General features: G+C 39.2%; 2 long non-coding RNA genes across 3 annotated transcripts in view; one reads left to right on the top strand and one right to left on the bottom strand.

Annotated features, from left to right (window-relative positions):
- The window catches only part of LOC140467320 (uncharacterized), a 134740-nt gene that overhangs the window by 51917 nt on the left and 58102 nt on the right, over positions 1–24721 (bottom strand). The window lies entirely within an intron of this gene.
- The window catches only part of LOC140467319 (uncharacterized), a 56186-nt gene that overhangs the window by 30137 nt on the left and 1328 nt on the right, over positions 1–24721 (top strand). The window contains exons 3-4 of the long non-coding RNA XR_011955403.1: positions 12646–12845; positions 13117–13188. This is a non-coding gene — a long non-coding RNA (uncharacterized lncRNA). The remainder of the gene's footprint in view (positions 1–12645; positions 12846–13116; positions 13189–24721) is intronic.

The raw sequence follows: 24721 nt of genomic DNA, 5'->3' as shown, positions 1-24721 counted from the left end.
TTGCTGGAAAAGCACAGCAGGTCAGGCAGCATCTGAGGAGCAGGAGAATTGACGTTTCAGGCATAAGCCCTTAAACGACGATTCTCCTGCTCCTCGGCTGCTGCCTGACCTGCTGTGCTTTTCCAGCACCACACTCTCGACTCTGATCTCCAGCATGCGCAGTCTTCACTTTCTCCCAAGTTTCTCATTCCTATCAAGTTATGTATAAAAGTGATTCTTTTAAAGAAATGGAAAGATTTTAAAAAATGTTAACTGGAGCAGGACAACATCAAACGATGATTGTCCATAATTTTGCGTTCCCTGTCTCCACCTAAGGACAGTCAAACCAGTCTACCTCAAATTCAATATTTTTTTCTAAATAAACCAGATTAGCATTCCTGAGGGGGAAACCTGAAACTTGAAGTTGGAAATGAAGGTGGAAATAATCTGGCGGTGATGGCTGTTGACATTGATCTTTTTGTCCTGCAGCCCAAAATTGGCAGCCTCAAGTTGTTTGTCCTCCTGGCCTTCAAGAAGAAAGCTTTTTCCAGTTGATCACAAGCTTGCAGCCAGGAACTGAGTGCAGCTGGCTTCAGTACTTAAAGGCCATTTCTTTTGCGCATTCCATGAAATGCTCAAATTTGAAATAAGACACTCCTTATAAGGAGATAAGACACCTTTAGCTCTTGCTTATTTCATTTGCAAAAAAAGCTTGCTGCTGCAAATTCACATTTAATGTCCTCAAGAAATCTCAATGCAATATGGAAATGAGGGTGAGGGATACATTCCCTATTCCTGTTGCTTTGGGTCTAAGAAATGATTAATCCAGCAGCACAAACTAATGAGAATCTCCTGGTAGCAAACTTCAGGGACAAAATGGCAAATGCAGTTAAAAATAATGAATATTGTATTCGTTATCTGCATTTCCAAAAATCTCATGACGATTGACTTACGATCAGTGTAACTTTTAGTTACAAGAGGAAATTATAAATGTATATGATGGAATGAACTAAGTTACACTTGTAAAAGATAGCATTGAATTTATGGGCTGAATGGCTCTATTCCATTATGTAATTAATCTATACGATTATATCCCTCCATAATATATTAAGATTTTAATCTTGAATTACTTGTTTAATTTTACAACGTATGTTTGTATCACAGCTGCCACATAGAAAAATAATAATCCAAGTTACAAAATAAAAATGCTGGACATTAAGCAAAAAAGTTCAGATGGGGAGTAAAATTTTCAAAAAGGCAAGTTTTAAGAAGATCTGAAAAGAAAGTAGAAGAGGTCCAGAAGCAGTTGGACTTATCACAGAATCATGGAAATATTATCGAACAGGGGAAGGCCATTTGGTCCATCTTGTCTGAAAAACCTCTGAATGAGCAATATGACTTGGCACTCTTTCCCTGAAACTTGCTGTACTATATAAATAAAGCTATCATTTGATGCTCTCTTGAATGCTCCAATTGAACCTGCCTCCACCACACATCCCTCTGCCCCTGCAGCCTCTTTAGAATGGTGCCCCTTATTTTATATTGTCTTACCATGTTCTTTGTACCAAAGTGCATGACCTCACACTTCTCTGCTTTGAACTTAATTTGCCAACTACCTGCCCACTCCACCAATTTGTGTAAACACTGTTTGAGTTCTACGTTATCCTTCTCACATTTTACAACACTTCCATTGCTTTAGGATTTACCAAGATAGTTGACTGGTATGGGGGATTTTACTTATGAAGAGAGATTGAATAGACTGTTTTTCTTCTGCTGGAACGCAGGAGGTTGAGGGGCGACCTGATAGAATTTTATAAGATTGTGAATGGCATGGATAGAGGGGAAAATATGAGGCTTTTTCCCAGCATGGAGGGTCAATTACTACAAGACACAGGTTCAATGTGCGAGGGAGGAATTGTAAAAGCGATTTCCAGGCAGGTTTTTCACACAAAGGGTGGTGAGTGCCTGGAACATACTGCCAGAGGAGATGGTGGAAGCAGACACAAGAGCAGCATTCCAGAAATATCTGGGCGGATATGTGAATAGAAAGGGAATAGAGGGATACATATCTTGTAAGTGAAGACAGTCTTAGTATGGAAGGGCAAAATATACTGCTGCAAGGTTGGAAGGCCAAAGGGCCTGTTCCTGTGCTGTAATATCCTTTGTTCATTGTTCCAAGTTTAGTATCATCCACAAACATTGAAATTGTCTCCCTTCTCACCCAGATCTAGATCATTAATATACATCTGGAAAAGCAAGAATATAAATAGCAACCCCTGGCAAGCTCCACTATAAACATTCCTCCAGCCAAAGGAATATCCACTGACCTTTACTCTGTTTCTTATCTCTCAACCAATTTTGTATGCACATTACTACTATCCCTTTTATTTTATGACCTCTAACTTTTCTGACAATTTTCCTGGATCAAATACTATTTAGCTCACATATATCACATTAATGGCATTACCCTTATCAACTCCTTCTGTAACCTCTTCAAAATCAATATGCTCAAAAATGCATTTGTACATGATTTCCCCTTTTAAAGTTCATGCTGGCTTTTCCCAAACAACTCACATTTTTACGCGTGACTATTAATTCTGTCACAAATAATTGGTTAAAGAAGTCTCTGCAACATGGAAAGTGACTGGCCAGTAATTGCTGAGCTTGTACTTACACCTTTCTTGAACAAGGATTTTTTCAGTCCTCTAGCATCCCCCCACCCCCCCACCCCCCCCCCCCCCCCCCCCCCCCCCCACCCCACCCCCAGTCGAGAGAAGACTGAAAGGGTTTATGGCCAGTGCTCCTGCAATTTCCCCTCCTTCAATATCTTTGGATGCATTTCATCAGTCTCAGTGTCTCACCATCCTTAAATACCAACAGCTTATTCAATCCTTCTTGCCCATTACTTTTGAATCCATCCAGAGACAGAATTTCCTTCTCTGTCACCTTGTCCTGGATTGCATTCACCTCCTTGGTAAAGATAGATGCAAAGTATTTGTTTCACACCTCACTATGCCCCTGACTCTCTGTGGAAATGCCTTTATTTTTCCCTAATCACCCCTACACCTTCTTTTACTACTTGTCGAGCAAGACACAGGCAGGTAAAAGCACAGCCTTTCACAAAAGGCGCAAAGAAGCAATGCACCAAAGCTAGAGTCACATTCCCTACAAATGACAAGCGGATGAGCTAGAAATAAAAAAGAATCAATGAGAGACAAGATCTTGGATGGACTTTGATAGAGAAGCAAGGACTCTAAGTTTGGGACACTGTGGAAAGGTGAACTAGACTTGGTGCAGCATACATTATGTCCAATGAAACTTTGGAGGTTGTTTGTCTAAGCTGATGAATTTTGTAGGTGCATATACTAGATAAGTAGATTGGGTTTCCAAAAATTCAGCACAAAACCTGGGTGATTTTGCTTTTGTTTTTAATAAGGTTATTCATGGGACGTGAAGATCACATGATTCATTTCCCATCTTGAATTGTATCCCACCCCTCAGGGAAGGTGGTAATAAAATGTCTGAAAGAGAGCCACAGAGCCCGGTATCCAGTCACCACTTATCGTTTACTTACACATGGATAGTACTTAACACTGATCTATCTCCTTCAAAGCAAGCTTTCAGAATGAACAGAACCTCTGACACACCTGTTCTTTTTTAACTCCACAAAGGCCGGTATCCTGTCACCAAGTCACCCTTGATTGACACGTGGAAAGTCCTTGACACTGATCAGCTCCTTCAGAGCCACCTGTCAGAGTGAACAGGATGTCTGACACTCCTGTTTTTTTTTAACACTCCAGTTTATCTTTTTTTTCCATTTTTTAAATTACCCCCGCAACACCGCCTAACTGTGGTAGTGCATTTTTTTTTCCCCAGCACCTATGTTGTGTGTGTGCAGGTGTGGGACACAGTGAAAAACACAAGGTGCACAAATCTTTATTCACTTTCCACCACCAGGAAGAAAAGAAACACCCAAGTGGCCAGTGACAAGCAGTGCCCTTCACATCAATGGGCAATGCTGTATGATCAAACAGTGAAGGGGAGGGACACACATGTTTATATCTGTCAGCCAGGACTCTCTGATTGGACCAGGTTAACAGCCACAATCTAGGAACTCATTTTCTATGATGTCTACCTGGCTGATCTCATTACAATCACTACATTGACTTCTTAAACTGCTGCAGTCCATGCAATGAAGATAGTCCTACAATGTTGTTAGGAAGGAAGTTCCAGAATTTTGATCTGGGCACAATGACAAACGGTAATATATTTCCAAGTTAGGATGGTATGTGGCTTGAAGGGCTGAGATAATGGTATTTCTACTCATTTGCTATCACTTTACTTCTAGGAGTCACAAGTTTTAGGAGGTGCTAGAGACTGTTTCTCCAGAGGATAATATACAGTTGAACAGAGATAGTATGATGTGGAAGGGCAACAGATACAAAGAGGTTGGTTACAACAGCGTGAAGAGTGCACATAGACTGCTCCATGAAGATTCTGTCTAATCAGGACTTGCTGAATTTGCAGGATCCTAGCTTCTCCAAGCAAGTTAAAATTATGACGATCCACATTCAGAACAGAAAATGTGCGCCAACAGTAGGATTTCTGTTGTGCGCCAACAGACAGGCAACTGTCAATGGCTCTGCATCCATTAAATACTTGACTGGCCAAAGGCCAAAGTACACTAACCACTCCAAACATTTTGGAAGGGATAAAAATCAGAGAGTCAGTCTATAAAATAACATGAAAATCAAAATATGTACAGAATATGTATGATAAAAATGGAAGACTAAAAGCAGGAATTTGCATCAACATCTTAATATGGACTTGTGCAATGATTCAGTGGATAAAAACTCCAACTAACGTAGCACTAAGTATCATGGATAAAGGTTGATCTGTGCTGACTTTCACCAGGGTAACTATGACACATTCCAGTATTTCTCGCACACTGATTGGGTGATACTGTGATCATTCAGGTCTCCTACACTAATTTCCAATTGTATGGATTGCTAGAAAGTGCGAACGTGTGGACATGAGGGCTTGTTTGTGGTGCACTTTCACTGCAAGTAATCCTCCTTGTACTGTTCACAAAGGAGAAGTGCTTTAGATACTGAAGGCTTGTCAATGCTTCTGGGAACTGTACTTCAGTACAAGAGAAATTATATAAAATTGGAAAATAGGTCTGTTCTGAATGGAGATCGAAAAGGAGAAAGGACTGAAATGAACATCAATCGCTGCAGAAATAGAAGACTTTTTGTAAAAAGAACATCGACACGAGTTCATAAGTAGAACCTCTGAAAAATCAATTGAAAGTTTCAATGCTGAGACAACTGAACTTGTCATTAAACGGCTGCATGAGAAGCTGCGATGTTTTTAAATGGCAGTAAAGGGCTTAATGGCATTTCTAACTTAAACTGCAAAGGAAATTATATTTATGTTACAAAGTGTAGCAGATACTGAAAGTAACAGGTTTTAATTGTAACATCAAAGTAGGAAACACCATTGCATTTTGGCCCTGAGGTGAATTTGGTAAATCATCGTCTGAAATACAAAGTGGTTCATCAATATCATGGTTTCCCCTGATAGAGGCTTCCCCTGCACTATCACTTTGATATATAAGTCTATCATTCTATTTTTAAAGGATACAATATTGAATAGGTTGATTTGTAAAATTTCTTACATTGTTCGGTGATTTTTTGTCACCTGCATAATAATGTAAAATATACAGACAACCCTTAAATATTGTGAAGCTTTTCATCTGAATAAAATTCAAAGAACATTAACATAATCTTAATAATCTGAATCTATGAACCTGATGAAAAGCATTGTCATCTGCCATGAAGTCTGGAAACATCAATAGCACCATCTTGTGGCAGCATTTAACTGAGTCACACATCTGGTGACCCAAAGGAGATGATCATGCTATTTTAAGAAACTAATAGCTCTCCTTGGCATTTTTCCCTGTACATTAAGTGCTTGTTATAACTGGAGCAATATCTCACTGAATGCACAATGTTTTTTTTTGGCATTGCATGTTAATTGGTGCAGTGTCCTTTCCTCGTTTTCTGTTTGCTTTTATGTTGGAGATGTACTGACTTCAACCTATTCTTCCAACACTAAAACGTCCAGCTGGACTACAGCAAAAAATGTAGTTCTTCTACCTGCTCCGTATAGGAAAATTGACAAAAGCTGTTCTTCAGAGAGGTTTGTGTTTGGAGAAATGCAATTGTACTTAGTGCATTGGCTAGCTTGTTGTCATGATGTGATCTCTCTGTTTTGCATGGACTTTTGAGTGCAGTTGAAGGATAGTCATCAAACACACACTTGAAACATGGAGTCAGAGTGGTACAGATGAAGTGTAGTGTCTTCAGAGTTGTAAGAGAGCCAGATGCTGAAAGAAACAGAAAGTTGTAAAAAAAAAACTTTCAATGTTGCATTACTGACAAGTCAAAATATTACACTTTCTATTTTCTGCTGTTGTGGAAATGAAAGGTGATGCAAGGCAAAATTAGTTTTGTTTTTCCCCACTCTGTGGTAAGACTCCAAAATAGCAACAGAATTAAATTAGAATTCTGAGCAGAAGAATTAGTGGTATCAGTGCTGGGGAAAGAATGCTACAAACGATATTGCAGCCTAGACCTTACTGACCAGAAGAAATAAACAGACAGGAGAGATTTTGCAAGCTTTGAAAACACATTTAAGTGACATTAAAAAGAGGTCAAAGAATTTAGTCAAGACCACAGGCAGCGTGGGCGGCACGGTGACTCAGTGATTAGCACTGCTGCCTCACAGCACCAGGGTCCCAGGTTCAATTCCAGCCTTGGGTGACTGTTTGTGTGGAGTTTGCACATTCTCCCTGTGTCTGTGTAGGTTTCCTCCCACAGTCTAAAGATGTGCAGTTCAGGTGAATTGGCCATTCTAAGTTGCCCATAGTGTTAAGAGCTTTAGTCAGAAGGAAATGGTCTGGGTAGGTTTCTCTTCGGAGTGTCAGTGTTGGACTTGCTGGGCCGAATGGCCTGTTTCCACACTTTAGGTATTCTAATCTAATCAGTGCTTTGAGGGAGACTAATGAGAAATATGTGACTACACTGATATATCTGGTTAAATTCTAAGATTTTGGACAAATGAAAGATGATATAATTGTAAATAGAATTAAATTTTTAAAAATGCTGCTGTGAAAGTATGTCAGCTGAGAGAGGAGACAACTACTCTCAAAGGAACTATTGATATTTGCTGGATTGTCATTTATTAGCTGGAGTGTATTAATAGAAGGCCAAGCTTTTGCATTACTCAGACACATATTCCAGGCCAAATAGGAATACCATACTGGGAGAAAGGTAGAAATATTTGTTTGAATGAAGATCTGACATTACAGATAATAGACATTAAGCAAGATCCACTCATCTCAGCTGAAGAAAATCTGAACCTTGGACTATTAAATCTAAACTTGGCAGAAAAGATTTGCAGCAATTCCCAATCTGCTAAATCACTGACTGCCAAACAGACCTTAGAAGATTAGAAAAGTCTTTTCTGGTGTGAGATTGTATTTTTAGTGAATACCATCTTGAAGTAAATGAAAATACAACACTAATACAGCATCTGTCAAAGGGAGTTCCTGCTACCCTTAAATCCAGCCTGAAAAACAGCATAGAAGAGCTGAAAAAGGCAGGGATCAAGAAAGTTGCAACTCCTTCAGACTGAATTTGAAGCATGGTAGCAATGAAAAATCTTGGAAAACAGTGTGTACATTGATCCAAAAGGATTTCACTTGATCTTTTAAGATGGCACACTACCCTATACCAACTACTGAAGAAATTTTGCTTCAATTTGTCAAAGCAAAGGTCTTTACTCAGTTTAAATGTGAAGGATTGTCACTGGTACGTGAAGCTTGAAAAGTAATATTTTCTAACTTGATATTGGATGCCATTTGGAAGGTGCATGTAGTTGTAGATACTATTTTGTATTTACACTGCTCCAGAGGCAGAATGGGGTAACCAGTGACTTTGCAGGAGTGGAAATTAGTGCAAATAATCTACAGGTCGATACAATAGAATACATCATTGTAGATCATGAACAGAATCTGCTAAAAGAGCAAGTTTGTCAGCTGAACTGGAAGCTGAACAAGAAAAAGATGCAATTGAAGTTACTTGAGGTCAAGTGCATTGGGCAAAACTGACAGGAAAGGACTTGGCCTGGATCTGATATGGTGCCAACAGTCAGAGAGATGCAATGGCTGAGAAATGTGAAAGCGATGCAATTAATATCTTTCCCAATTTGTCACCAGAATGTGAACCTCTGCTCAAAACACTGTTACAATGTACAGTGGCAGTGGGGCACTGAACACAAAGCAAGTTTCATCACAATCAAATAATTAGTTATAACAATGCTAGTGCTGAGGTCCCACAGGATCAATAATGAACTCACCTTGCATTGTGGTGCCAGAAAGACAGGACTTGTAGCAACTTTAATGTAGAAAGCACTTGCATCCAGGCCATTAAAGCAAACTGAATGATGCTGTGTTCAGACAGAGAGAAAAAAAAAGTCCCTGACTAGTGTCTTTGCTTCTGAGCATTACAATCATTACTTGCTTGGCAGACACAAAATGACAGGGCAAAAATGAGGATTGCAGATGTTAGAAACCAGAGTCGAGATTAGAGTGGTGCTGAAAAAGCACAGCAGGTTAGGCAGCATCCGAGGAGCTGGAAAATCGACATTTCGGGCAAAAGCCCTTCATTATGAATGGCTTTTGCCCAAAACATTGATTTTCCTGCTTCTTGGATGTTGCCTGACCTGCTGTGCTTTTCCAGCACCACTCTAATCTCGACACAAAATGACAGTGGAGCCTGATCATAAGTCACATTAAATTCTTCTTCCTCAAACGGCTTCTTCCCATTCCGAAGAACCTGCTCACAGAGATACCATCTGGAAATGAAATGTAAACAAATAAAGCCGATATTTTTGGAGACATGCTGTCAGGAGCAACACTTATGAAAAAAAAGTTAAGCATACTACAGCGGTGTGTGTAATATTCCAGAGTCAACAAAAAAGCAACAACTCACCATTCTCTGCTTTGAAAGTCCTCATCTCAACAGTGACACTGAAAGAGCAGCATCTTGTTCAAATCAAGTAAACCAGGCAAGATGCCACATTCCAAGTGCTGTGGGATGGAATAGTATAGGGCTGGCCTGAAAGCATCAATAACACATTTGTTGCTATTAGGGAGTATTGGGCATATGAAGATGAAACAATAGGCCAAAATGGCACTCATTCAAAAGAAATAGTCATTATCCTAAGGAGATGAGGAAAGATATGCTAAACCACACCTGTGTCAAACACTGAAAAACTGAGTCAAGTCTGAGGAAGGGAAGAGAAGTGCTCTGCTTAACAAACATGTACCATTGGGGTAAAGTAAGGGAAAGGCACCATAGTCCTACTATCTCCTCAGAGAGTGAGACAACTGGTGGTGGCTTAACTTGAGGGTTAGGCAAGGGAGAAGTTGAGAGGAAAGTCTTTCATGATAACCTCAGCCCGTTCAGGAACTGAACCACTGTTGGCATTACTCTGCATTACAAACAAGCCAGCTAGCCAACTGAGCTAAACAATTAGATTAAAGACTATATCATCCAGTGCAGTGCTTGGTCATGAATACCAAACTAGGCAAGGTAAAGAATTGCTGTTGACAGATGACATCCCAGACAGAGAATAGAGTTTTAGGCAGACCTTCAAACTTACAGGAATGGATTTATCTTCAACTGCTATTCTGACTGCTGAGAGTTAGATTAGCTAACATCAATGACTACCTGAGATTGTAGAATGTCTGAATGCATAATTCAGTTGCTGTAACATTCCAGATATGGTAATGAGTGACAATTGTACCCAATTCAGTGAATAGTTCAGCCATTTTATAAAAGGCTGAGGAATTCAATACCATAAAACATCTCCACATTATCTCTAGTTGAACAGACAGCTTGAGTTAGCAATGATGCTCACCAAAGCAATCATAAAGAAACCAAATAAACACAGAACAGCCTTGTTTAAGTAGTATTGGAGTCTAGCAATACATCTACTGTCCAGTCCAAAGACTAATGTCACTGGCTGTAAGTTGCTCGCTGAGCTGAAAGGTTCGTTTTCAGACATTTCAACACCATACTAGGTAACATCATCAGTGAGCCTCCAGTGAAGCACTGATGGTATGGCCCGCTTTTTATTTGTGTTTAGGTTTCCTTGGGTTGGTGATGTCATTGCCTGTGGTGATATCATTTCCTAGGATGGATGTGTTGTCCTAGTCGAAGTAGTCACAAAAAAGATATGACCCACTCTCACTAGTTTTTACGTACAGATGAGGAAGAACACCACTTTGACTGGGACAATACATCCATCCTGGGACAAACCAAACAGAGACATGCGTGAGAATTCCTAGAAGGATAGCACTCCAACCGGAACTCTGTCAACAAACATATTGACCTTGATCCCACTTACCACCCCCTGAGGAAAAGAACTGGAAATGACATCACTAGAGGAAATGACATCACCAACCCAAAGAAACACAAATAAAAAGTAGGCCATACCACCAGTGCTTCACCGGAGGCTTGCTGATGATGTTACCTAGTATGGTGTCAAAACGTCTAAAAATGAATCTTCTAGCTCCGCGAGCAAACTTACATTCAGAATCTCAACCTGAGCCTCAAATCTTCTCAAAATTTGCTTACTAATGTCAATCCACTACACAAACTACATTCCCATTTGTGAAAAGAATGACTGAAACCAGAAATGGTAACGTGCTAATGACAATAATCAAGGTGAAAGGACAAGAGACCCAATTTTCATTTTGATAAAGCTGCCATTGGAGAACCATTCAAATTACAAACGTTCAATGTTCTCTACAAATGTCAGTCCACATACAATGTGGGACCGATGTCTCAATCATATGCACCAAACGTGAATGACCAGTTATGCCACAAACACAGAAATATACAGCCAACTTGAGAAGCCATTCCTTTACAAAGATCAGGAAGATGTGATCTCACCACCACAGAATGAACATCAGTCCCTGAGGTGTACTACTCCCAACAATGGAAATGGACCAGCAGTTGCGTCTGCAACAGACCTCACCATGAAGTGACACCCCCTGGAGAAGGAACATCACGCAGGGAACAACCAGATAGCGCTCCACCTGCTAGTGACATTGCAGAAGTATATCATTAGGGAATTTGCATAACTTAAAGACAATGTATGTAATATACACATAGAGACCAATGGAAGTGGCATTTAGTGGAGGTCACATTCGCTCCTGTTCATGAATGACAATTGTCTTTGTGACCATGCAGATTGGGCAATTCATGAACTTGTAACTGAAAATAATAGTGCATGGTAATTTACTTTGTGAAAAGGGAAATTTTGGAGAAGTGTAATTGTACACTATTTTGCCTGGTGTGCTGCAGACATGTGACTTCTATCTCAGCTACAAAGGCATTTGGGTGCTTTTAGTAATAGCTAGTAAATAATCAGTTTCAAAAGATATGAATGCAAAAAAGGGAGGAAAATCTTTTTTTTGAAGGAGCTACATATTCAATATTGTCTTCTTGTTCAATTATGATTAATTGTTATTTTATGAATAAAAAAGATATTTCAGCCAATCCAACACAAATGTAATGGGTGGAAATGAGAGATGATGATTTGGGATGAAGCCTAAAACATCTGCAGGTCCATCTGCACTCTAAGTAGGGTAGTGCTGCCTTCTCTTTTTTTTAGAGCAATGGCACTTGCTTGCATCACAAAGCTATACATCACTTAAGACAATATACAGTCATGCTTCCTGTAAAGTTGTCTTCAAGCCACCTGCCAGCAAATGTATAAAAATGAACTCAGGCATGAATCTCCTTCTCATCATTCATTACTTCTTCCTTATGAGAAACTGATGTATGCTCATCCCTTCTCCGGTATAATTTGATTGAGATTTTGTATTGGGAATATCTCCCAATACAATATCTCAGGCAGAACTTGCTTCTTACTCTGCTGTTGCTTGCACTGGTACTACAAAGAAGCACAATGTTGTGCTATCCGTCTCATGAGTGATTTTAAACAGTGCAAAAAGTTAAAAAGATAATTTGATTAAATTAGCTCCCACTGGAAGCAGAGCATATTGGGAATCTCAACATTTTCTCATTCGAAAAATTCCATTCAGTAAAATGAATTTGCAAGCGCACATATATTCCAGTAATGAGTACTAAGCAAAAGAAGTGCCACTCCACAAGTGTGATTTTGTAAAATTACTCATTTTATACCTTCATTTGATTTCAGCTCCCAAATCCTCCCCTTTCTTGATATTATATCACATAGAACAGTTACTTTCTAAATGCGTATCCTAATACCATAGTAAGAAACAATCTTTCTTGAATATAATCAATGAACTTGGATATCTATTTCAGATTTGAAAATCTTTAGTATGCGAATTTTATGTTAAGACCAAACAATTCAAAACATTGAGAAAGCTTTCTTAAACTACCAGAAAACATAAATGGTATTTTCTTCCCCTATTCTCTCTCTAACTCAAACTGTAAATACATTTCCATGAACTGAATCTCTTTTAATGAAGAACCCAAACATGTATTCAAGCTTATTTCATAGTCAAGTATGAGATTGATTCTCTTTTGCTTTTCTCTCTAGACAACAAAGACTGAAATGATTCTCACACACAAAAGGAAACCTGTTTTTGTGCTGTTCCTCCAGACGTAGATACCATATGCCCACGCAGGGCTGCCAGCTGCCATAATGACAGGAAATTTGTGCTGGGATACGAAAGGCAGTTACTGTGTGTACACAGAGGGATACCATCAAATTCAAGCTAAACTCAGTTTGTGAAGGAGGTAAAATCTTAATGCTTGTATTCAACAAGATTTTGTGTCCTTTCATTGGTATATTTAGCACTTTACCTGTCAGATTTCATCAGTAACCTGTAATATACACAAATAACTTTTAAAAATAAAGGTTTCATACCAGCAGGAATAAAACTAAGATAGTTTTCTTTTATTTTTATGGTGCATGTAACTCTGCTTCCAATTGTTAATGCTGTACAACTTAAGTTCAATAATAATACTTAAATATCATTTCAAACAAGACTTTTTTTGCTTTCTGTAGGCAAGAAAACGAAGAACTTAGATCTTAAATGGTTTCATAAACTAATACTTTATTGCCTTATCAACAAACTCAGTAAGTTCATCTGATTATTCTCACTAAACTGACTCTGCAATCTGAATCTTAATGTTGTTTTCCCACTGTGTATAATAATTATCTTACCAACAATCACTTATAACCTCTTGACTTGTCAAACTCATTTTATGTTAGTGTCAAACTATTCTCATCTGTATCAGCATATGAAAGCTTTTAATATGGTTACTTATTGTATATATAGCTAGATTATTGACTCATGTTTTTAAAATAATCTGCTTTATGAAATGAATTAACTATCAATGATTTGCCTGTGCTGAGAATGTTTATAAAAAAATAAGACATTATTAGTTTTTAAAAATGATACCAAATTACCTAAGGTGGCTGCTTAATAGTACAACCTTTTCTTGTCCTTCTCTCCAGTGGACAATTTCCACTAACTCAAATCATTTAATCTTTGATACAGCAGACATTTCTTGTAATACATCTATTTTTTTAATTTCAAAAAAAGGATGAAATCTTTACTTTTTCTGTTGCTCTGTTAAACAAATACTGGCCAGTTTGTTTTCACTTGAAGTGATATATGCACTGTAAAGACACCATAATTCAGTATGCAATATAACTGACTATGCAGCAACCTTTCACCATGTCAGATCTCCGATGAATATACTCATTATGTTGTCTCAGTCTTTAAATAGAAACCAAAGCTCTAAAATCAATCAACATGTGGTGTTCTCAAAGAGAAATGTCAGACACTCATTGCTTTAAGCAAAAATAAACTATGACTCTGTCATGCCTGCATAATTTACTCACCCTTTGGGGTTCCTTTTGTTCAACATGACCCAATGAATTGTTTTTCAGTAAACTGCTGCTTCTAAGTTTCAACTTTCAACTATTATGCTGTAGGTCTGACTACTGCTGAATTTTCAAACTGTTGTAATATAGATTATATAATGTTTCCTTAAAACACCAGAAGAAACTTCAATGGAATGAAATATTTAATGTACTGTTCCCAAGAATGTCAGAGACTGATATAGAACCATGCCGGGGCTTATTCAAGAACATAGCACACATAACGCACTAGCTTCTGATAACACGTGCATCCCAAGAGGGTTAATGATCTGAAAGCAAAAGAAACAAAAAAGGTCCTGCACTCTGGGTCCTACTCCCTTATGGGACAACCTGTCTCATATAGTAACTAATCTGCAGGTTGAGAATTGGCTTATTTAATCAAACAAAGACCCACTGCAGAATCTTACAACTTGAGAAGACATTTACAAGTTGAGGGACAGCTGATGAGTGGTCTGCACAATCTATGGAAGCCTTAAGAACAGTGATATAGAACTGTTTGAGCCTTTTCCAGCATTAATTTAGATCCCTCTTTTGCTCCATTTCTTTTCCTACCCTCAAATAACAAATACCTTTCACCTATAACACTGTCAACTTGAAATTCCTGACACCTGTATAGCCCAATATTCTTGTACACCCAGGAACTTCTATTTGTTTTTCAAATCTTAGAGCATTATATGTCCTGAAGAAATTCTCATTCTGCCTACCTTGGTCACTAAAAGCAAATTAACAGGCTTCAGAAATATAATTTGAGATAAAAGTCAAACAATGTATAAGCTCCATGTTCTCGTAGCTTGACACAAAAAAAACAAGAAAAATGTAGATAAAGCAATTTATTAAATGGAAAAAGTTTCCAAACAAAAATTTTTAAAACGTTGACTTTTAAGTCATTGATTTGTATGTCAGTGTAGGCACAGAATCCCAAAAATATAAAAAGGGGCCTCTCTGACTGTTAATGCATGTTTTCTTAATGTTGTAAGAAATAATCATTTTTATAGTCGTGCAACTTTCAGGAAATGAATCCCTCATTTGTGTCATAATAGAGTGATCACTAATTGTGAAACAATTCCCCTAGTTCTGAATTCCTCCACAACAGCAAATACCTTTCCATGTCCAACATGTAAAGAACTTTCAGGGTCTTATAAGCTTCAATCAAATCACCCCTCACACTTTTAAACTTCAGTGAAAACAAAGACAGCCTGTCCAATCTTTCATCATAAGACAACTTGCACAATCTAGGTATCACTTTAGTGAAATGCTTCTGAACAGTCTCCAAAACATTTATATCCATCCTTAATTAAGGAGACCAAAACTGCAAACAATATTGAGATGTGATCTCATCAATTCCTGTAAAACTGAAGCATAACGTTAGATTACTTACAGTGTGGAAACAGGCCCACACCAAACCAATTCCCCTACACCTAACACTACAGGCAATTGAGCATGGCCACTTCTCCTAACCTGCACATTTTTGGACTGTGGGTGGAAACCAGAGCACACCCACACAGACATGGGGAGAATGTGCAAATTCCACACAGACCATCACCTGAGGTGGGAATTGAATCTGGGTCCCTGGCATTGTGAGGCAGCAGTGCTAACCACTGTGCCACCATTTCCACACTGTAAGTAATCTAATCTAATCTAACATTCTTACTTTCATGTTCAATTCCTATCATAAAAAAGGACAGCACTCCCTTAGCCTTGTTAAATCACATGCTGTATTGCTTACTGACTTCTGATTCATTCATGATAACCATGGTTCCTCACGGTCCCATTTAAGAAGGAGTCTTTCACACCCTGACATCACATGCTACCATATAAAGTGATGATGTCAAGAGCATGTCTCTTCATAGAATACTGACATACTAGCTGTAAATTATAACAAAAGATCCCTCTTTTTCCAAAGTAAATATTCATCCCAAACAGATATGAATGGTTTCTCCACAACGTAATTATTGAATTGATAACACATGCCTAACAGATAAAATAGAGTTTACTAGATTAACAATTAAAGCCTCAATGTAATATCTGTAATGTTCTGATCTGGTGATCACATACCTGTCTGGAGAGGTATGTTTTGTTTTCACTTGCATTTGCTTGACAACTTGGTTGTCTTGTTCCCAGTTGCTGTCACTCAACATCACTGCACAAGCATTGTCATCAGAATTCTCTTCCTCACTCTGTTTGTGTATGATTGGCATGCCATTACATTGGACTGAGCTGGGATTCCATTCCTTTTCAAAGTAGCATCATGATCAATCATGCTATTAGACAACTTAGACTAATCACCTACCTTAAGAATGTTTTCAACCTGGATTGATCCAATTGTAAAATACACCTGGTCTGTTTCACCATAGTGGGCACAATTTGTACCTCCTGAACTGTGACAATACAGAGATTCTGTGCAAACTGGTAGTCCTGACACTACTGGGCCATTGGTATCTACCAGGTCGATGTGAATTTGTGTATTGGCACTGCATTGTGATTGTTCCAATGCAAGATAGCTGTACTATGGAGTGCCACTTACTGGGATCCATATCTTTCAAGTTGTGTAATGGCAACATGTTAACACAAGCTCCTCTGATTATTTTAGTATGAAGTGCTCTGTCTTTTCAGGACATATGCTGTTAATATTTGCAAAAGCCTTTGAACTCTTCATGTTGTCAACAGGGCGTCTGAGGTTAACAATATGGAAAGTTTGGTTTTCTTCCAAAATATGCCTTTTGTGCAGTAAAATACATAATCATTGATGTGTTCTGAATTCGTGTACATTCTTCCTTGATGCCAGTAATATGGTGTGGCACTGTTTTGGTGATCACTTGAATTTTGTTCTTGGCTTTTGGAATCATATCTCCTGTACCTTTGTGCCCAACGACATTTGGTACCACATTCTTTGCAGATGAGAAGTTGGTCAACATTTGTGCATGCGTGTGTGTGCGTACGTGCGCGTGTGTGTGAGACAAATTATACGTGTTTCAGTTTTTATTGGTTTTCTCCTCTCTAGTGACTGCAGCAAATGTTGTCTGTACCTACTGTAGTTGTTTTAGTCTGTCACTATGGATTCATACAGACATTATAAGTAATAGATCAATGGTATGGACAGTTCCAGAAGATCCTTCCTGAAGACTTTAGATCAAGGTAAGACGTGGATATTAATTGGATGAATCTTTCAGGATTCTTCCTTGGAGAAGTCACACTTACATCTTTTGCTACAGCATCTGGTGGTATGCTATCTTTACGGTAGGAACAGGTATCAAACTTTGAAATTAATTCTTACCTCACGACAATCTTTGAGTAACCTTTCAAATTCTGGATCTTTCTTATTGCTAATGGAATGGCTGTGGGTATTAAAACTCTATCTTGCCAATGACATTGTTAGGCTGTCCTATAACAGCATTTTTCAGTCACTCAATGGGTTTCATACTCAAGGAAGACTTGTAACATTGAAAAGTTACCTTCTGTTTTGCACTGAATTGAAGAGACAAAATGGCAGAATCAGCAGACCTCTGCACATATGTAAACTTGGCTAGTAAAGAAAAACGCTATTTAGTGTTATATTTCATTCAGGAGGGTTCTGTCGTGAAAGTGAAAGAAACATATATTGACTTGTTTATTTCTAACTCTGAATGAAACTTTTGAGTTTGTTTATAGTTTTAAATCTGAAAGCTTTGCATTGAAGAGAGGTAGTTCTTAGAGTCATAGAGATGTACAGCATGGAAACAGACCCTTCGGTCCAACCCGTCCATGCCAACCAGATATCCCAACCTAATCTAGTCCCACCTGCCAGCACCCGGCCCTTATCCCTCCAAACCTTTCCTATTCATATACCCATCCAAATGCCTTTGAAATGTTGCAATTGTACCAGCCTCTACCACTTCTTCTGGCAGCTCATTCCATAAACGTACCACCTTCTGTGTGAAAACGTTGCCACTTAGGTATCCTTTATATCTTTCCCCTCTCATCCTAAACCTATGCCCTCTAGGTCTGGATGCCCTGACCCCAGGGAAAAGACTTTGTCTATTTATCCTATCCATGCCTCTCATGACATTGTAAACCTCTATAAGGTCACCCCTCAACCTCCGACACTCCAGGGAAAACAGCCCCAGTCTGTTCAACCTCTCTCGATAGCTCAAATCCTCCAACTCTGGCAACATCCTTGTAAATATTTTCTGAGCCCTTTCAAATTTCACAACATCTTTCCAATAGGAAGGAGACCAGAATTGCACGCAATATTCCTACAGTGGCCAAACCAATGTCCTGTACAGTCGTAACATGACCTCCTAACTCCTGTACTCAATACTCTGACCAATCAAGGAAAGCATACCAAACGCCTTCTTCATTATCCTCTCTACCTGTGACTCCACTTTCAAGGAGCTATGAACCTGCACTCCAAGGTCTCTTTGTTCAGTAACACTCCCTAAGACCTCACCATTAAGTGTATAAGTCCTGCTAAGATTTGCTTTCCCAAAATGCAACACCTTACATTTATCTGAATTAAACTCCATCTGCCACTTCTCAGCCCATTGGCCCATCTGGTCAAGATCCTGTTGTTATCTTAGGTAACCTTCTTCGCTGTCCACTACACCACCAATGTTGGTGTCATCTGCAAACTTATTAACTGAATCTCTTATGCTCACACCCAAATCATTTATGTAAATGATAAAAAGTAGAGGGCCCAGCACCGATCCTTGTGGCACTCCACTGGTCACAAGCCTCCAGTCTGAAAAACAACCCTCTCCCACCACCCTGTCTTCTACCTTTGAGCCAGTTCTGTATTCAAATAGCTAGTTCTCCCTGTATTCCATGAGATCTAACCTTGCTAACCAGTCCCCCACAGGGAACTTGTCGAACGCCTTACTGAAGTCCATATAGATCGCATCTACTGCTCTGCCCTCATCAATCCTCTTTGTTACTTCTTCAAAAACTCAATCAACTTTGTGAGACATGATGTCCCATGCACAAAGCAATGTTGACTATCCCTAATCAGTCCTTGCCTTTCCAAATACATGTACATCCTGTTCCTCAGGATTCCTTCCAACAACTTGCCCATCACCGACGTCAGACTCACTGGTCTATAGTTCCCTGGCTTGTCCTTACCACTCTTCTTGAATAGTGGCCACATGTTAGCCAACCTCCAGTCTTCTGGCACCTCACCAGTGACTATCGATGATACAAATATCTCAGCAAGAGGTCCAGCAATCACTTCTCTAGCTTCCCACAGAGTTCTAGGGTACACTTGATTAGGTCCTGGGGATTTATCCACCTTTATGCGTTTCAAGACATCCAGCACTTCCTCCTCTGTAATATGGACATTTTGCCAGGTTTTACCATCTATTTCCCCACACTCTATGTCTTCCATATCCTTTTCTACAGTAAATACTGATGCAAAATACTCATTTAATATCTCCCCCATTTTCTACGGCTCCACACAAAGGCTGCCTTGCTGATCTTTGAGGGGCCCTATTCTCTCCCTAGTTACCAGTTTGTCCTTAATGTATTTATAAAAATCCTTTGGATTCTCCTTAATTCAATTTGCCAAAGCTATTTCATGTCCTCGTTTTGCCCTCCTGATTTTGGTCTTAAGTATACTCCTACTGCCTTTATACTCTCCTGAGGATTCACTTGATCTATCCTGTCTATAACTTGCATATGCTTCCTTCTTTTTCTTAACCAAACCCTCAATTTATTTAGTTATCCAACATTCCCTATACCTACCAGCCTTTCCTTTCACTCTGACAGGAATATACTTCCTCTGGACTCTTGTTATCTCATTTCTGAAGGCTTCCCATTTTCCAGCCGTCCCTTTACATGCGAACATCTGCCCCCAATCAGCTTTCAAAAGTTCTTGCCTAATACTGTCAAAATTAGCCTTTCTCCAATTTAGAACTTCAACTTTTAGATCTGGTCTATCCTTTTTCATCACTATCTTACACCTAATGGAATTATGGTCACTGGCCCCAAAGTGCCCCAAACTGACACCTCAGTCACCTGCCCTGCCTTATTTCCCAAGAGTAGGTCAAGATTTGAACCTTCTGTAGTAGGTACATCCACACACTGAATCAGAACATTTTCTTGTACACACTTAACAAATTCCTCTCTATCTAAACCTTTAACACTATGGCAGTCCCAGTCAACGTTTGGAAAGTTAAAATCCCCTACCATAACTACCCTATTATTCTTACAGATAGCTGAGATCTCCTTACAAGTTTGTTTCTCAATTTCCCTCTGACTATTAGGGGGTCTATAATACAATCCCAGTAAGGTGATCATCCCTTTCTTATTTCTCAGTTCCACTGAAATAACTTCCCTGGATGTATTTCCGGGAATATCCTCCATCAGTACAGCTGTAATGCTATCCCTTATCAAAAACGCCACTCCCCCTCCACTCTTGCCTCCCTTTCTATCCTTCCTGTAGCATTTGTATCTTGGAACATTAAGCTGCCAGTCCTGTCCATCCCTGAGCCATGTTTCAGTAATTGCTATGATATCCCAGCCCTATGTTTCTAACCATGCCCTGAGTTCAGCTGCCTTCCCCGTTAGACCCCTTGCATTGAAATACATGCAGTTTAATTTATTAGTCCTACTTTGTTCCTGCCTGCCCTGACTGTTTGACTCTCTTCTGTTCTCAAACATACCAGTATCAGATTGATCTCTTTCCTCACCATCTCGCTGTGTCCCACCACTCCCACCTTACCAGTTTAGATCCTCCTGAGCAGCTCTCGCAAACCTCCCTGACAGTGTTTTAGTCCCCTTCCAATTTAGGTGCAATCCGTCCTTCTTCTACAGGTCACTTCTACCCCAAAAGAGATTCCACTGATCCAAAAATGTGAATCCTTCTCCCATACACCAGCTCCTCAGCCATGCATTCATCTGCTCTACCCTCCTATTCCTGCCCTCACTAGCTTGTAGCACCGGGAGTAATCCAGATATTACTACTCTCGAGGACCTTCTTTTTAAATTTCTGCCTAACTCCTTGTAATCATCCTTCAGAATCTCAACCTTTTTCCTTCCTATGTCGTTGGTTCTAATGTGGACAATGACCACTTGATGGCCCCTCTCTCCCTTGAGAATATTCTGCACCCTCTCTGAAAGATCGTTGATCCTGGCACCAGGGAAGCAACACACCATTCTGATTTTTTGCTGCTGGCCACAGAAACGTCTGTCTGTACCTCGAACTAGAGAATCCCCTAACAAAATTGATCTCTTAGAACCTGACGTACCCCTTGTTGCATTAGAGCCAGTCTCAATACCAGAAACTTGGCTGTTCATGCTACGTTCCCCTGAGAATCCATCATCCCCTACATGTTCCAAAGCAGCATACTTGTTTGTAATGGATACAGCCACAGGATACACCTGCACTAGGTGCCTACCTCTCTTACCCTTCCTGGAGTTAACCCATCTATGTGACTGTATCTGAAACTTTCCCCCCTCCCTATAACTGCCATCATCACGTACTGTTGCTGTTGCAAATTCCTCATTGCTTCTAACTGTATCTCCAACCGATCCATTCGATATGATATGATTCGCAACCAACAGCATTTATTGCAGATATAATCCGCAGTTACCCTTAAACTCTCTTTAAACTTCCACATCTGACAAGAAGCACATATCACTCTACTAAAGGCCATCTTTGCTCCTTCACAATCTACAGACACAGAAAATAACACCATCTTATTTCTCTGTAAAACACTGCCTCAGGTTAGATTAATAGTTACGACTTATATTTTAAGTTAATCAAGAGACATATCTCAAAAAACATATAATCAAGAAAGAACCCACTCTTCTTACTACTACAGACTTTTTGGAGGCCACTTAAAACAATTAACTTTTCTAATTCTGTGCTGTGAACTTTGCCCAAATAGGTCCTCCAAGATCAATTGTGAATTTCACTGTTTGATAATATTCCCAGACACACTCCGATGTCCAGTGATACACGAATTCAAACAGCAAAGGCAGTACTGTGCAGATTCACTCTGGTGTCAGTTTCTTTCTCCGTCTCTCTCTCTCTCTCTCTCTCTCTCTCTCTCCTGCACTGACCTCACTCTGTGCTTCCTTTGTCTGTTCTTCTCCCTTTTAAAACTGCTGTTGTTTTGACTTTTTTTTCCCCAAAGTTCCAAAACAATGCAACAGCATATAAAACAGTGATTGCTGCTCCTGGAATTTGAGGAAATCTCCTCCAGCACCGAAAACACCTCAACAAAAGGAGCAGCTGTCACAACCAGAATGGTTGACCTTAAATTTTGTATCTACTCAGAAAGTGGTGTTGTTATTTCGCTGAATGCTTTTAAGTCCAGGTCTGGCATCCAACTGTTTTTAGTTGAGATTTATAAATGCCTCCCTCCAAGAACATGGACTGCTTACCACAGTGTTGCTACCATGATCGCTCCTACAATTTGGGCTATCTTCTCCAACAGAGTATCTGACCCTGATGAGGCAATATGTATGTTAGCTCCTGTAATAAGAATTCGATAGTAATGAAATACTGTAAGGTATAAAAGGTGTTTATTACAGCTGTCATTATATCTACATATTACGGTAATAGGCACTTCAGTATCTTGACTAATAATAAGCTATTTGGTTCCATAGAGTTGTAGCATGCTTTCACCAGTATGTCATGCTTCAAGTGACCCCATTTAAGACGGAGACTGAGATCTTTATATCCTAAAGTCACAAGCTCTGATATGGTGATGATATGATGAGCATGTCATTTAAAGGTATACAGGGTACTGCACACTAGTTACCAGACGTAACAATTCATTGATTCCGAGAGCATTAAATGTAAACATCCATGAAAAATCAGTGAGCCTCAAAGATGACGGAGTTTTCTTTCATACACATACACGCGCGTACACACTCACACACAAACATTTGGCAAAATGACAATTGGTCGAAAATATTGCATAATTTGCATCAGTGACAAATTTTGTGACTTTTTTAGGAATGAACAAGAAAGTGAAACATGCCAACATGTTAAAATCATTGGGAGGATAACTTACATAGAATGTAGAACAATACAGCACAGAACAGGCCCTTCAGCCCTCAATGTTGTGCCGAACTGTGAACTATTCTCAGCTCATCTCCGTACACTATCCCAAAATCATCCATGTGTTTATCTCAGGATTGTTTAAATCTCCCTAATGCGGCTGAGTTGACTACATTAGCAGGTAGGGCATTCCATGCCCTTAACACACTCTGTGTAAAGTTAATTCAAGACTAAAACGGGAAGAAATTATTCTGGGCCTGAGCGGGTTGGGGGGTGGGTGTTGCTAAGGATGGTCACGAAACTGAGTCTCAGGTGCCATTTCATAGACATGCCATGACCTGCATGCACTGGATCTTAGCAGCTTAGCCCTTGAACAAAATGATATTTGGATTCTCTAACATCAGGTATATCAGAAAATGGGTGAATTAACCAGTTAAAGATTACTGGTGGGGTGGTGGGTAGAGATGAATTAACCAGTTGAAGGTTACTGGTTGTGGGGTAGGGTGTGCGCAAGGGTGGTTAACATTGAGGAGGTTTGTGAAGTTAGGGATACCATTCCTGCTTCATCTTGCTCGAAATAAAGCATTTTATGTTTAAAATGTGAATCTGACCTGAAGAATTCTGATGCATGTTGAACTCTCGGGTCCTTAAATAGACATTAGGCCAGTCATTAATCTAATTATTTATGATATTTAATTAGTCATTGGACACCTAAACCACGATCACCATGAATTACCAATGTGATGAATGTCGGCACACATTAGGCATGCGGTCACCCATTACTAAATTTTCATCATTCCTTTTGCTTGAGGAAACGGTAAACCAATATCATTTTTTACACTTGCAGCTTTAAAATGATATACACACACTGCTGTTGTCACAGCTATTTCAAGATGATGCCAAAGCTGGCAGGAAATGCCTAGTATTGTGTAGTCAAACAAATTAAGGGCCCTTCTGGATTTACAGTGCTGATGCACATCAAAAGCACTGAACAAGTGTTTCTGGAGTCCTATTAAGCTTGAACATTAGCTATGCCACTCAAGTGTTTTAAGCTCGTCACCCTGATCTACATAAAATGTTTACAATAAGCCTGTAACTTTGAAAATCTGTTAAAAAGCCGTTCAGTTTGCAGATGATGAGCAGGTAATTGCTACAATAATGACGTACTGCCTAGTTCCATCTTCTCGGGTGTCTAACTACAAATAGGTAGCTTTGTGGCAAGTATAACCAAACCAGGTCAATCCACCATATCCCTATGGATGTTTGAAGACATACATAGCCAATGCTATGATTTTGACCACACATAAATATATGTTTAAACCTAGCATTGCATTTGAAACTTAGATAACTGGGGAACATGAAACCAGAACTGAAAATGTGTTGCTGGAAAAGCGCAGCAGGTCAGGCTGCATCCTGATCTCCAGCATCTGCAGTCCTCACTTTCTCCTATAACATGAAACCATAATATTACATAAAGAACAAGATGGTTGCTTCACTCCACATCATTAGGCAGAGTCAATTAATCATAAGAAATGCTAAAAAGCAGAGCAATTGAATCAAGTTTGCAAGAATTTTTTAAAAGCTAGAATACGTAGTCAAATAAATATAGGAAGTTATAATTAGGTGTAGCTTATTTGAACAACCTGAAATATTATTGATACTTATATCCATTGGTGATGGAACTGTATATTTTTATTTATCATATTCACCTATTTTAAAAGGACAATTTTGCTAAAATAAACC

The sequence above is a fragment of the Chiloscyllium punctatum genome, chromosome 45 (assembly GCF_047496795.1).
Source record: "Chiloscyllium punctatum isolate Juve2018m chromosome 45, sChiPun1.3, whole genome shotgun sequence".
Classification (NCBI taxonomy): Eukaryota; Metazoa; Chordata; class Chondrichthyes; order Orectolobiformes; family Hemiscylliidae; genus Chiloscyllium; species Chiloscyllium punctatum.
The sequence above is the reverse complement of the archived record's forward strand: the minus strand, read 5'-3'. Positions and strand labels throughout refer to the sequence as shown.